Genomic DNA, 15,232 nt, shown 5'->3' on the forward strand with positions numbered 1-15,232 from the left:
CAATAGAACACGGAGTTTCGATAGATCTTTGCAAGACAGGCATACGAGCAAATGGAATTTTACTTTCTCAGTTACTAGAGCTTTTTAAATTGATGACTGGCCAGGGCCCAATTCAGTTCCTTTTAAGTGTCTGTCCCAAGATATTCCTTTTCAAGGAATTTAACAGGGGTACACTTGGAACTTCTCTTGGTAGACAAACTATAACAAATGGTCTTCTCTCTGTCGAGTAATCTCAAATAACTATCATAAAACCACATTGAAAAAAATTTCAAAATGCCTCAGGTAGATAACTTCAATTCTTTTTGGAACATGATTAATAAGAGACTGGAAGATGAACCCATGTTTATTGGAGTTGTCGCTTAAACTAATTTTTAAATAGTGTCTCATTTAAATAGTACTTTAGATAGTACTCTAAGGTAATTTAGCATCATTAAACAGGCCACTAGGAAATGTCTCTTGCCTATCAGTTAAAAACCACACACACACACACACACACACACACACACACACACACACACACAGATTTCCAATTTAGGATGGTTCAATGTATGATGTTTTGACTTTCTTACTGGTGTGATAGTGATACACATTCTACACAAACTCTTACTTCGAGTACCCATACAACCATTCTCTTTTTCACTCTCAGCACAGTATCCAATAAATGACATGAGATATTCAACATTTAACTATAAATTAGGATTTTGCCCAACTGTAAGTGTTCTGAGCACGTTAAAAGCAGGCTACACTAAGCTATGATGTTCAGTAGGATAAGTGTATTAAATGCATCTTTGACTATGGTATTTTCAAATTAGGATGGGTTTACTGGGATGTAACCTCATGGTAAGTCAAGGAGTATCTGTGTATACACCTACAAAACTACAGAGAAGCAAGGTATTTCCCACGCCTACTTTAAAGATAACGCTATCCCATTTCCGGGCGCTCAGGGCTCCTGCTCTGGGCAGCGCCTCCCTTGGGCGGTCCAGCTCTTCTGGCCAGCGCCGGGCGCTCCCACACACATGCTGCCTCCTTCAGCGCGGGCCTTACAAAGTTGCGCTGTTCCCGATGTAGTTATTTCTATCTTGTGTTGCCCGTTTCAGTATTTCCCAAACAGAACATACTGAATGTTTTCCACCTGACTCCAATCAATGTCCAGATCCATTCAACAACTTTCAGCGTTTAGGGAACAGGGAAGGCACTAGTGCCCGGCTCTGGGCTGGACGCCCGAGCTATGTGAGAAGAGCTGGAGGCCAGGGCTGCCTCCGGAGGAGCCTCGTGGCGGGCACGGGTCCCAAGGCCTGCGGTAACAGTACCGGGAGGCAGCCCAGGCCATACACACTAGAGCCTCGCGGAGCTGCTGGCCAGGAGGCCAGGGCAGCAGGTGCGCGGCCACAGGGCCCTCGCAGAGCTCCTCCAAGAAGGGGTCTTCAGAAATAACCCCTGTGGAGAAGGAGTGGGAGGTGCTCCAGGCTGCAGCCTCGGCGGAAATAACCCAAGACGTCTAGTGAAAAAGAAGCCGGCCTAACTTTGCTTAATCCAGAATGTATCAAGCATACATGGTCACAGCCCACCCCCTCTTGGTGCTCTGGTATGACATCATTACTTTTCTGAGAACTGTTGTGTTCATCATGCAGAATGCCCGCAGCCAGCCTAACCGCCGGCTTCCTCCGGGATGGGTTTTCCTCACCCTGCAGCCCAGGATGTGGGAAACATCCGCCCCCGCCCCCGCGCCGCCCCAGTCCCCGCGCCACCCCCGTCCCCGCCTGGCCCTGTCCCCGCCCCCTCTCCTCCCAGCTTCACCCTGTCCCCGCCCCCTCCCCTCCCAGCTTCGCCCTGTCCCCGCCCCCTCCACTCCCTCCCAGGTCTCGCCCTCCCCGGCCCCGCCCCCGCCCTTCCGCTCCCGGCCCGGCCCGGCCCCGCCCCCTCCCCCGCCCGGCCCTGCTCCGGGGCGAATGGGGGCCTCTGCTCACACCAGATTGGTCGGACGGCCTCACGTGACCGCATCTCTTGGACTGTCTCGCTATTCCCGAAAAGGGGGAAAGGATTTGGGGCGGGCAGTCCTGGAGCCTCTCGCTGGCCTTACGGAGAGAGAGGGCTGGGGTGGAGGAGAACCCTGGGGAGCAGGCAGAGGTGGGTTGGCGAGGACCTTGTGTGACTTGTGCCGAGCAACTTCACTTATTCCCTGGGGCTGGCAGTTGCCAAACTGGGTCTTGTAGATACTAAGTCTCCGTAGAGGTCTCTTAGGTATGTTGCAAATGCTTGATTTGAATTACTTTTTTTAAACAAACGTATTTTATATGATTTTTAAAGCTTACTGTAAAAGACTGCCCAAATGTGCTGTGTCTCATTTATGGTTGTTTATTCATGTGCAAGAGGAGCTGACTCTGCTCTCCACAGAAGGGCTGCTGGTCCCCTCTGGCCGTGATTTTGAAACGTTGTAAGCAGCAAAACCCCCTTCCAAACCGAGAATTCTGCAGTGCCTCAATCAATAAGACTGATAGAAGCTATATTTATTGGGATAGAGTGATTTTATAATCTTTATTACACAATTGATAACCCAGGGAAAGAAAGATTGAGCTGGAAAGAGGGAAGGCACAGGGGAAGGGAGACATCACCAGGCTGCAGGTGGGAGAGGGAATGGAATGGTGGCTCAGACAGGTGCAGGCGGAGTGAAGAATTCACAGAGAGTCTTGCCTTTCCAGCTCCTGGCTCTTTCTTGCTGATGGATTGGATGTGGGGCCGCAGGGTGGCAAGAGAGAAAACCTGGATGACTCCTGAGATTTTGGCGTGAGCAACTGGGCAGGTTCTGGTGCCAGTTGTTGAGGTGGAGTGTGGGAAACTGAACATGGCCTCGTGTGTGCGGGTGCACTTTTGGGCAGTTACAGGAGGTAGTGGTAAGGAATGATAACAACAGAACATCAGGGTAAGCCTGATAAGGAATTATAAAAATCAGACCATCAGGGTAAACTCAATGTAACTACTGATGCAAATTGAATAGCCTCTGGCTGTTTACTAAAAATGGAATAAGGGATAGTAACTGTAGCTTTAATTCTGTAACAACAGAGCTACCTGAGTGCGTTCAAGGTTTTTCTAAATAATAAAATTGTCCAATCATTCTCTATTTTGAATTGGCATGTTCCTTTGGGTGTTGGTTTCTTCTCTGCCCCCACAAATTTGGTGACAAGGATGGGACACCTTGAGTGAGCCTTTCCACGGGGCAAATTGGAGGATGTGTAGCCATCTTCGGTCAGACAAGAGGCCCTGTTTGCTGAAGTCTTTCTTCAACACTTTGACTCAGTAAGTCCATCATTTGATCGACCCTACTGTCGTAGCTTACACCAAAGAAAAATCATGGTCATGTGTAAAGCTATATCCTCTCCCTAGCTCAAATATACAGGGAATGGAACCTGTAATTAGAGAACTAGAAACAGAATCATAAAGAAATGACATTTGCCTTGTAATACTCTCTGTATATTACCTATGAAAAAGGAAGGAAAAGCGACAAGGTTAGTTTGCTTACAAATTTTTATAAGATCTGATAGAAATATATTTTGGGTATGTCTGACAGTTGTAGTACTCAACCCTGCTACTATGTTAACCTCCTATTATGTGACCTAATTTTAGTAATAAACTTACGTTGAGTTTTCTTTTCTAATACCTTTAGCAGAGGAACCAAGGTATCTCTTTGTGTTTAGCTATGAAGGCTTTTCATATTAGTGGCAATGCATGCCCCAGGGATTCAGAGATTTGCCTACTATAATCTCTAGGCATTTGCAAAAGAACTTAAAGAAACTTCCCCCACCTCAGGAATCCATATATGGATATATATGTATGATTTATTGATAAGTAACACCTCATGTGCCTGTAAACAAGACACATTAGGCTGGACGTGGTGGCTCACACCTGCAAAACCAGCACTTTGGGAGGCTGAGGTGGGCAGATTGCTTGAGCTTAGAGTTCGAGACCAGGTTGGGCAACATGGTGAAACCCTGTCTCTACAAAAACATAAAAATTAGCCAGGCCTGGTGGTGGGTGCCTGTAGTCCCAGCTACTTGAGAGGCTGAGGTGGGAGGATCTCTTGAGCCTGGGAGGTGGAGGTTGCAGTGAGCCGAGCTCGCACCACTGCACTCTAGTCTGGGTGACAGAGTGAGATCCTGTCCCCAAAACAAAAACAAGATACGTTAGCTTTACCAAAATTCTAACCTCTCAAGGGCATAAAGCTCCTTTAGATAATTTGTAACATTGTTAGACCGAGGTCAAGTATTTGGAATATTTGTTAGTGGCTGATGGATGGAAAATAGTTCCGTCGCCAAAGCCACCTGTTTTACAAATGAAGCAACAGCTCCATGAAGCAATAGCTTTGTCACTGCAGAGAAACAGCTCCACCCTGTTGAGGTTGGTGTGCATTGCAGGCAACGGGTCCCTGCCTCTTCTGAGAGGCATCGCTAGGTGCATTTTTGCAATAGCTAGGAGAAGCTAAAGAAGCCTTCGGATCCTTAAGTAGCCATTGATTTTCCTGCCTGTACTTGGAGTCAGTTCCCAGCTGGTCATCTCTTCTCCCTTTTCTGTGAGGAGAATAAGGATGCTGTTAGTGGCAGGTGTGCTTCCTCAAACACTAGCCTTTGTTGACTTTTAAGTGCCACTGGATTCTGTTGCTCCAGGGATGCCAGGCTGTTCAGAAGTCATTCCAACATTGGGTCTCTGCTTGGGAAGGTGCAGGCCTTGGCTCAGGGATGCAATTATGTGGGCCTTGGGCCGTTGCTGCTGCTTTTATTTATTTTTATTTTTATTTTTTTTTTGAGACAGAGTCTCACTGTTGCCCAGGCTGGAGTACAGTAGTGTGATCTCAACTCACTGCAACCTCTACCTCCCGGGTTCAAGCGATTCTCCTGCCTCAGCCTCCTGAGTAGCTAGGATTACAGGTGTGCACCATCACACCTGGCTAATTTTTGTATTTTTAGTAGAGACAGGGTTTCTACTAAACTGCCTAGCTGAGCCCTGCCGAATCCTATCATCTAGGATGATACCATGTTGGCCAGGCTGGTCTTGAACTCCTGACCTCACATGATCCACCCACCTCGGCCTCCCGAAGTGCTGGGATTACAGGCGTGAGCCACCGCACCTGGCCTGTTGCTGCTGCTTTTTAAGTTCCTATGACACAGCGCTTGTCAGTGCTCTGTAAGCGTTACTGTCTGACCCTACTGGGATTCAAGGAGGGTATGAACTTTGAGCCCAGTGACTCTGGTGCCAGATCCTGACTGGACAGCAGCACAACCACCTCACAGCCCTCAATGAAGACGCGTGGCCTCCATCTGATTCATCATATAGTCTCGTTCCTGTGTTAACTTAATAGCATTCATTGATGGGTCTTATGTGAGAGACACAGGAGGAGACAGAAAAGCACCCAATGTAGAAGTCAGTTCTCATGGAATTCTACAGGCTTGCATCCCCCCACACAGAAAGTCAGCCCAAGCCATGGAACTCAGCTTTTACATGAGCTGTTACAGTCACCACTGTAGTCTTAATGTGTATATCTATACCAGTAGTAAATGTGTGTTTGGGGTCTGTCATGCTGTGGGACAAATTAAAAAACAGAGGCTTTCCAATGCTAATGGGAATGACAGCATCATGGGGAAATTCTGCCCATTTAAAAATTCTGCCCATTTCTGTAGTTCATACCGGCTCTGTGGAGGCCCTGGTGGGAGGATGTGGGGAGCTCCATTAGCTGTTTCATAGGTGCCACTCGAGTCATTTATCAGCATCCAAGCCTGGGGCTTGGGGAGGCTGAACATAGGCAGGGGCAGTGGGGACAGGAACAGGGGTAGATGGAAAAAACATTAAGGAAGCACTTGGTGCTCATTGGAAGGCAGAGTTGTCTAGGAAAGCGTCTGGGCCTCTGGATTGAGTGATTGGATGAGTAGCTGAGACATTTGCAATTTCACTGTTACTGGAAATACACGAAGACTGGGTGCAGGTTTTGCAGGACTCATTTGTGGTCACGTTGAATTTAAAGTGGATGGAATAATATATGTTGATGTCATTCTGAGTGATGACAGAAATTGGATGCAAAGGAACATTGTGAACCAGGTGCAAAAATCTTGTACCAATATAGCTCGGGAGATGAAATCTCTGAGGTGTAGGGTGTTACTTAGCTGAATGCTATGAATAAAGATGGAACAAGTATTTTTTTAATGAGGAATGTAAAAAATGGCTGTATTTTTTTATGACAAGTGAGGAAACAGCCAACTCTACCTGTTGACCCCAAGGCGTTCAAGGTAAAGGAGAAGGCTCCCATTAACATGGCCTCACAAGAGAACCAGACTTCAGGGAGAGGAGAGCAGAAGGTGATTATATTATGGGTTAGGTGGAAGTTGTGGGGACATGAAATGGTGTCCTTAAGAGGTATTTCCAGTTTACTCTGAAGGATGATACCTTCATCTAGGCCTTCAAAGATTCTTAATAACTTCCCAAGTACAATAACTGCACATAGTCAAAGATGGTCAAAATGAAATAAGATACCATGAATGAAAATCAGCAGCACCACCCCACCTCCCAAAAAATTAACAATGGATTCTCAAAGACTTAGACGTTGAAATGATCAGATGTAGAATATAAAATAAATCTTACTATGTTTAATCAAGACAAGCTTGAAAATATTTGCGGGGAATAGGAAAGTGTATAAAGTTATATAGTAGTATTGAAAAAAGAACAGAACTTTTAGAAGAAACCAAGGTTAAAAACTCAGGTGAAATCTCTTGACCTGTTTGTTGCTAGGACATTCTCTCTGGGACCCCTGAGCCCATCTAACCTCCAGTCCGTCCATCAACTGATTACTGCTCAGTCACCTCAGACGATACCACTGGGAGCTGGAGAACTGCCTAGCTGAGCCCTGCCTGAATGCCTGACTCATAACTCATGGTGTAAGTGAAAGTGAATACCCAGCCACACCCAGGTAAAGACCTAGACAGAAGCCCAGGGGTCTGTTTCTCCCACCCCTGCCACACCTCCAAAGGCACTTGCTATCTTTTTTTTTTTTTTGAGACGGAGTCTCGCTCTGTTGCCCAGGCTGGAGCACAGTGGCGTGATCTCGGCTCACTGCAAACTCTGCCTCCCGGGTTCACGCCATTCTCCTGCCTCAGCCTCCCGAGTAGCTGGGACTGCAGGCACCTGCCACCACGCCCGGCTAAGTTTTTTGTATTTTTAATGGAAACAGGGTTTCACCATGTTAGCCAGGATGGTCTCGATCTCCTGACCTCGTGATCTGCCCACTTTGGCTTCCCAAAGTGCTAGGATTACAGGCATGAGCCACCGCACCCTGCCAACCCGCTATCTTGACCTTCGTGATCCGTAGCACAGTGCACTCCTAAATATTGCGTATGCGTCCCTAAACAACATACTGTATCCGTAACATTTAAAACCTTATTGATTGTGAAGTGTGCCATTATCTTCCGTACCAATAAGGAAAAATGATGCAATTAAACTGACACTTTTTGATTAGAATTTTCATTTTGTGCTTATTAAAAAGCATACTTATCGCTTGTAACTTACTAACCCAAGCTGATGCCTCACACAGACACGAAAACAGATTAAAAATTCTTAAGCAGCTCAAACTGCCAAAAAGGCCAGCTGTGCAGCTGGACTCAGCCAGACACTCAGCAGTGGCACCAGCAGCTCCTCTGTATGAGCTATCATGAGGCTCTGGAAGTTTGAAGATGATGCCACCTATTGGCTAATGAGGTCAAATGGTCTTGACTTTCGTGGTAATTATGATGCTAAGACTGCCAGCCGTCTGTAAGAAAGCCCAGAAAGAGTGGAGATGCACTATGCTAAGAAATTCTCAATGGCCAGCACTCTTTTTGCATACAGAATGATACAGCAAGGGAGACGCAGACACAGGCAATCTGGGTCAAAAGTGATGTGGAGAATGTGGAGCCCAATTAGGAAGAGGTTTTAAGACTACCTGAACCAGAATATTTTGCTTAATTTTTCTTTTTTAATGCATACACAAGTATAATGTATAATAAAAGCTGTGTGCACACACATCATAAATTTTCTTTTTAATAAGCATAAAATGAAAATTCTAATCAAAAGAGTGTTTTTTCGTTTAACTGCATCATTTTTCATTATCTGTGTGTAAGATAATTGCATACTTCATATTCAATAGAGTTTAAATGTGTTAACTAAAAAAATCATGAATTTATAAATGTAGAGAGAAGATTTTGTTTCTTATAAGGGTTAAAGTCTGTAAGGGGGCCATTCCTCAGGCTGGGAAGCATAGTGTCTGGCAAAGCCCACAGGTATTTTCAAAGAGGAGGGGCTGAGATAGGAGCTTTGTGCCCAACAGGTTGGCTGAACATACATATTCAACAGCTTACAGGAGGAGCTATGAATATTCATGAAGACCATCCTGATGCATGTGTATTGAACCATAGGTTTGTAACCTATGACCTATTCCACCCTGGGGAGGGGACTTAGCATTTAACTGTATTACAATTAGGCCCTATATGTGAAAAGATCTTTTCAGGACCTGAAGGCAGCCTCTGTAAACCGGCCAGAACCAGTCTGTGGTGGTTGGTCTTCTTATCTGGGGAAAGTTACTGAAATCTATTTCTTGTCCAATCAAAGCTGTAGTTATGGCTGATGAAACAGCGGGTTCAGTTAGTCATTGTCTAGTGGTGAGTTACAAATTGCTTTAATATTGTTTATCTCATGGCCAGTGCTTGTTTTGCTGCTAGAGAAGAGGAAGAACCTTATGGCAGTTAGAAAATAGTTTATTCTTTAAAGCATAGGGATGTGGGACTTAACCCTTGCCTGACATGGCCTTGGGTCCTGTTTATAATGTGGCATCTTATTGCCACAGAGCCTTCTGTCAGTCTTACAGCCTCTAGTTTAACATGAATGCTGGTCAGTTGTTGTGTGTATACTGCAAGCAAAAGGGAGGGGGGATAACGAGGCGTGTCTGACCTCCCATCCCATCATGGCTGAGAACTCAGTTTTTAAGGTTTTTCTGGGGTCTTTTTGCCCAAGAGTGGGGTCTATTCAGTTGGCAGGGGACTTAGGATTTTGTGCGGTGGTTCACGCCTGTAATCCCAGCACTTTGGGAGGCCGAGGTGGGTGGATCATGAGGTCAAGAGATCGAGACCATCCTGGCCAACAAGGTGAAACCCTATCTCTACTAAAAATACAAAAATTAGCTGGGCGTGGTGGCGCACACCTGTAGTCCCAGCTGAGGCAGGAGAATCACTTGAACCCAGGAGGCGGAGGCGGTAATGAGCTGAGATCGCGCCATTGCACTCCAGCCTGGGCGAGAGAGTGAGACTCCATCTCAGCAAAAAAAAAAAAAGAAAAAAAATTTACAGATGTTATGAATACCATACGTCATGTAGGGATGCATATGCAGGTGAACAAATGAAACACAGCGAGGAATTGACTGTGGTAAAAGTTGAGATGGTGGGCACCAGGGGGGTTGAGGCAGGGGTTAGGGAGAGAACCTTGGCTTCTGGCAGGCTCTAGGTCTTCACCTGGGTGTGGGTGGGCATGACTTTTCCTATTATTGGGTGAATTATAAATATATGTTTTATGCACTTTTCTATGTGTGTTATTTTCATAATTAGAAAGTTTAAGGCCAGGCATGGTGGCTCATGCCTGTAATCCCAGCACTTTGGGAGGCTGAGGTGGGCGGATCACTGAGGTCAGGAGTTCGAGACCAGCAATTTGGAAGCAGAAATCCAAACAGCAGGGAGCTGAGTGCAGCAAGGGCAGGGTCCTGGGAGGGCCTCTCCAGAGTCCCTTCTCCTGGAGGGAAGATGAGGTCATCTTTGCTGAGCAGAGGGCAGCAGTGGTTTCCTTTTAGATGCTGTGGGTGCCCCCGTCAGCAGGAGCCCCAGTTGTGTCCTCAGGGATGGGGAGGAGAGCTCTTTCAGTGTTGCCTTAGGTGTGTGTCGGTGTGTGTCCTAACCCAGTCCTTCCCACACTTCCCCACGTGCTGATCACCGTGAGCACTTCTAAGGCCTGGGTCTTTGCATTAGAAACTTATTTGTTAGGGGTACAGGGGGCAAAGAAGGCACCTGGCACTCATCCTCATCTCCAGCTTCCATGCTCGGACAGGATGTCTTTGTCCCTGAGTGAGGTGGTGAACGTTGCTGGCCCCACAGCCTTACCTGCCTCTGCCTGGTCGGGTGAGCCAAGGGGGACCCTGTCCATGATGTCTGGGCCAGGATGTCCCTGTCGGCAACCCTGGCAGGTCCTCTGTCCTGCCACTGCTCCTGTGGTCACATAGGGGGTCTGCTCCTCATGGACCCCCTACCCCCATGTAGTTGTAATGCGAGTGAAGGGTTCTAATTTTGTGGGCTTTATCTTGGTGAAATAAAGGTTAATATCACAGAACCGAAAACAAAGCTTCTGCTCATTACTAGGGGGTTTCAGCTACTCCCTTTCTGCAAAACAATAAATCCAATCTTAACATTTTCAGTTTTCTCATGATTCTCACCCTCCCTTCTAAGGTAAGATAATCCTAACAATACTCTTGGAGAAATTCTATGTGTATGCGTGTGTGTGTGTGTGTGTGTGTGTGTGTGTAACTTTTTCCTTTGCCAGCTGAAATTAAACTTACTTGGTGAAAGAGACAGCAAGAAAACAACAGGCAATATTTAACATTTTAGGTGAAACAGTAGGGATTTTAAACATGATAATGATGATTACAGGTTGATGGATAAATAGATAACACTTTATGATCAATTACTCTGAGTATTTTAGAATACGTGAATTGCCTGAGAGATATGTGTTCATGTGTATGTGTGTATTTGTGTAGCTGTGTGTATGTCAGATGTGTGTGCACATACATGTATGTGTGTGGTTGTGTTGCCATGTGTATATCAGCGTTGGAACTGAATGACTAATGTGCCAATCTGTCTTAGGTTATGTCCTTTTTTCTTCTTCTATTATGGGCTGATTAATTAAAAACTAACCTGGCAGGTGGACACGGTGGCTCACACCTGTAATCCCAGCACTTTGGGAGGCTAAGGTGGGCAGATCCTCTGAGGTCAGGGGTTTGAGACCAGTCTGGCCAACATGATAAAGCCGTGTCTCTATTAAAAATACAAAAATTAGCTGGCGTGGTGGCGGGCATCTGTAGTCCCAGCTATTCAGGAGGCTGAGGTAGGAAAATCGCTCGAACCTGGGAGGTGGAGGTTGCAGTGAGTGGAGATCATGCCACTGCATTCCAGCTTGGGCAACAGAGTGAGACTCCGTCTCAAAACCAACCAAACGAACAAACAAAATAACAAAAAGCAAACAAACCAAAAACCAAAAACCTGGCTAGGCGGGGTGCAGTGGCTCACACCTGCAATCCCAGCACTTCGGGAAGCTGAGGTAGGTGCATCACCTGAGCTCGGGGGTTCAAGACTAGCCTAGGCTAGCACCAAGCTAGCCCTGAGAAGTAAATTAACAACTTGATGAGCACGAAGGTCATAGTAGTCTGAAACAACAGGCCAAGGAAGTGGAAGTGAGAGTCAGATGCTTGGTTCCCCTGTAGAAACTAAAGATGACATCTTAACATATGTTCCTGAGTTATTTTTTAGAAACCCAGACCCCCACCAAACAGATCTGTGGCACACAGACCTCTGATAAGGGGGAACTGAAGACTGAATTCTGGACTACCATTCTTTGTTGTAAATTTCTTCTTGAAGAGCTTGGAGGGAGTCACTCCCGTGAGCCAGAGCTAACGTTCTTTCCTGATGACCCCAAATTTATAAACAAAGCTTCTTTTCATGAACTAATTGCAAATCAGAAAATTGTTTAATCTACCTATGACCTGTTATCCCCATCTCTACAAAAAAAAAAAAAAAAAAAAAGAAAAGAAAAGACAAAATTAGCCGGTGTGACAGTGCAGAGCTGTAGTCCCAGGTGCTTGGAAGGCTGAGGTGGGAGGACAGCTGGAGCCCAGGAGGTGGAGGTTGCAGTTAGCTGAGATCATGCCACTGCACTCCAGCCTGGGTGGAGTAGAGACTATGTTTCAAAAAAGAGACAAATAAAAAACTAACCTGGCTCTAGAAATTCAATTTTTCTCTCAGTGACAATTTTGGGATTGTGCTTCTGCATCTTTTAAGTCTGTAAGATTTTTACCAGCTTCACCAGACACAAGAACCTAGGAGCTGCTGTAATAGGGGCTGAGTATTGGGAGCTGGATATTCAGGAAGAGGTGGAGATGCAGTGATATATTGGGCATTTATTAGCATAAGATAGAAGCAATATTTTCTTTTATTTTTATTCATTCCCCCCCCCCCCCCGCCAGGAAATCATACGTGACGTATAGGGAAGTGTGTGGGGCAGTGGAAGGAATGTGGACTGTTGCCTCCCATCACTTGTCTGGATGACCTTGGATGAGGTCCCATCACTTGTCTGGATGACCTTGGATGAGGTCCCATCACTTGTCTGGATGACCTTGGATGAGGTCCCATCACTTGTCTGGATGACCTTGGATGAGGTCCCATCACTTGTCTGGATGACCTTGGATGAGGTCACCCACCTCAGCTTCAGTTGTCTTACGGTGCAGTGGGAAAGGAAGCCTCATTTTCATTGGCCTGGCTGTGCGGGTTAGGAATGACGCTTTGAGGTGCGGAGCGTTGACGCCATGCGGGACTCCTGCACCTCGCTTTGAACAGATGAGTGACTGGGTGCATGGCATGGTTCTGAAGCCTGCTAAAGGGAATGATTTATTTAGAAAGTCAGGTCTGGCCACCTGTAATCCCAGCACTTTGAGAGGCCGAGATGGGCCGATCACCTGAGGCCAGGAGTTTGAGACCTGCCTGGCCAACATTGTGAAACTGCATCTCTACTAAAAAAAAAAATATAAAAATTAGCTGGGCATGATGGCAGGTGCCTGTAATCCCAGCTACTCGGGAAGCGGGGGCAGGAGAATCGTTTGAACCTGGGAGGCAGAGGTTGCAGTGAACCGAGATCCTGCCACTACACTCCAGCCTGGGCGACAAGAGTGAAACTCTATATCAAAAAAAAAAAAAAAAGAAAGTCAGGTCCAACTAAGCAACTAAGTGATTCCCCCTGCCCTTTTTCTTTTTCTTTTTTAAAAGCAGGGTTGATGGGGAAGCCTCCCCTCTGTTTCTGGAGGGCAGACCCCTGGTGCAGGGGAGCAGGCAAGTTCACGCGTGTGGGGGCTGCACACACCGAAAGTGTGGGCCCGTGGTTGACAGCCAGCTCTTCCTGGGAGTTTCTTGACCTGTTGTAAAAGATGAAAAGTAGCATAAGATCTCCGTGGGGCATTTTATCAGGAGAGAGATCTTGGGGAAAAAAAATACTCCTTTTAAGAGAGTTTGTTCTTTAAATGGGAAAGTGGCTTTTGAAGGCTGTGAAACTAAAACACTTAAAATTGAAGAATGAATTTGAGGAATGTAAATGGGGCAGTTTTCACATACTTCTATTCAGGCATATCTTTTGGTTTGGGGATTCTTTTTTGGCCTGATGATCTTAATTGGATTCCAGAAAAATGTTTCTAAGTGAATATTGTTTTACCATTTTGTTGTACTGACCATAACTGGTAGGATAAAAGCAAGCCACACATTTTATTTTTCATCTTCCTGAGACAGAGCAGGGACCCCATTTTAGGGCCCATGCCCCCCACAAGCATGAAAATAAAGGAAAATCTTGCATTCCTTTAAGGGAAATTCCAGGTACCCACCTAACCCTGAGAAGGAAATGAGCAACTTGATAAGTAAAAAGACGGCAGTAGTCTGAGACAACCGCCAAGTAAGTTAGAGTCTGATGCTTGGTTCCCTATAGAAATTAAAGATAATATCTGAACATATGTCCCAGAGTTATTTTTCAGAAACGTGGACCCCCACCAAACAGATCTGTGGGCCATAGGTCTCTGGGAAGGGGGAACTGAAGACTGAATTCTAGATCTGAATTCTTTTTTCTTAATTTCTTCTTGAAGGGCCTGGAGGGAGTCGCACCCACGAGTCAGAGCTAGCATTCTTGTCTGATGACCCCAAATTTATAAACAAAGCTTCTTTTCATTAACTAATTATAAATCAGAAAATCTTTGAATTTACCTATGACATTTAAGCACCTTGTTTTAAGATATCTCGTCTTTTGGGGCCAAAACCGACGTGTAACTCGACGTGTAACTGACTTACAATTTTGCCTATTACCTTTGCTTTTGTGAGATTTACCCTTGCCTTTAGAAACACTATGGGCAAGCCATTGGGGAGGTCAGAATTTAAACATTAGCTGCTGGTTGTCCTTGCTTTGTGCCTTGCAAATAAATGCCTTCCTTTCTGCCACGGCAAAACCCATGTGGATACCCGGTCTTACTGTGTTGTGCAACCAGGCCCCACATCGGTTCTACAGCCTTCCTTCTGCCCCTTTAATGGTCTCTCTGGATGTTTCAAGGAGACTCCAATATTTTCCCATTCCCTCTCAGACCCATCTGGTATAACATAAAAACTTTAAACTCCTAGCTCAGCTATTTGTCCTTCTACCATCCATCTCCCTTCTTCCTTAGGAATGGAATCCTCATTTTGTTAGGGTGTTAACGTGCCCAGACAGAAACCTCCCTTCCTCAGCCTCTGGTGCATCTGCACATTGCCAGGTGACACAGTCTGGTGATGAGTTACCATCTGATGGTTTTGGGCAAAGCTTTTGCTTTTGTGGCCTAGGCATGTTCCTTCTTTGCTTCCCTCTCTCGGTAGACAACCAAGAGGCCAGGGTGTCAGCCATCTGTGGCCAAAGAATGGGGGAGTGAAACCAGGGTGAGCGTCCTCCTTTGGCGTTTGCTGCGCTTAAGATACTCTCTCCCGGATATGTGGAGGCCGCTGTCAGTTGGGTTTTCTTTTGCTTGCACCTGAATGCGGTCCTCGATGACACATCTGGGGGCTATGAGTGTTTGAGTAGGGGCAGAGTGCTCCTGCACCAACACAGCCTCAGGAAGGGCCTCTCTCGACTCTGCTTCAGTGTCTGGTCGGGAATTAGGGAGGAGGGGATTGAGTCAGGAAGAGGGAGTGGCCTGGAACACTACTCACTCAGCGTGGGGCTCTCTCTGAGTATACTCCGTGTGCTTGTCCTATTCAATCCTGATGTCCTCAGAGGCTGGGAACTGCCTTGCCCTCATTCTCAATAAGCCTAGAGTGAAGCTGGGCCCTGAGGAGGGGACGCCTGGGAGCACACGTTCTGATTGGTGCTCAGGTGGTCACAGTCATGTAAGTGTAGCCCAGGGCAACCA

At 46.2% G+C, this 15,232-nt stretch overlaps 1 long non-coding RNA gene across 6 annotated transcripts in view; it reads left to right on the top strand.

Moving 5' to 3' along the window:
- The first annotated feature begins 2,037 nt into the window (after positions 1-2,037).
- LOC103216860 (uncharacterized) overlaps positions 2,038-15,232 on the top strand; it is a 75,830-nt gene continuing 62,635 nt past the window's right edge. For 2 of the 6 annotated variants that reach the window (XR_012094366.1, XR_005237052.2), the window contains exons 1-2: positions 2,040-3,294; positions 6,772-6,917. This is a non-coding gene — a long non-coding RNA (uncharacterized lncRNA). Of the gene's footprint in view, positions 3,295-6,771; positions 6,918-15,232 lie in introns of all 6 variants that reach the window. The other 4 variants (XR_012094368.1, XR_012094369.1, XR_012094367.1 and 1 more) reach the window with 4 other exon arrangements.

The sequence above is a fragment of the Chlorocebus sabaeus genome, chromosome 10 (assembly GCF_047675955.1).
Source record: "Chlorocebus sabaeus isolate Y175 chromosome 10, mChlSab1.0.hap1, whole genome shotgun sequence".
NCBI classification, from domain to species: Eukaryota; Metazoa; Chordata; class Mammalia; order Primates; family Cercopithecidae; genus Chlorocebus; species Chlorocebus sabaeus.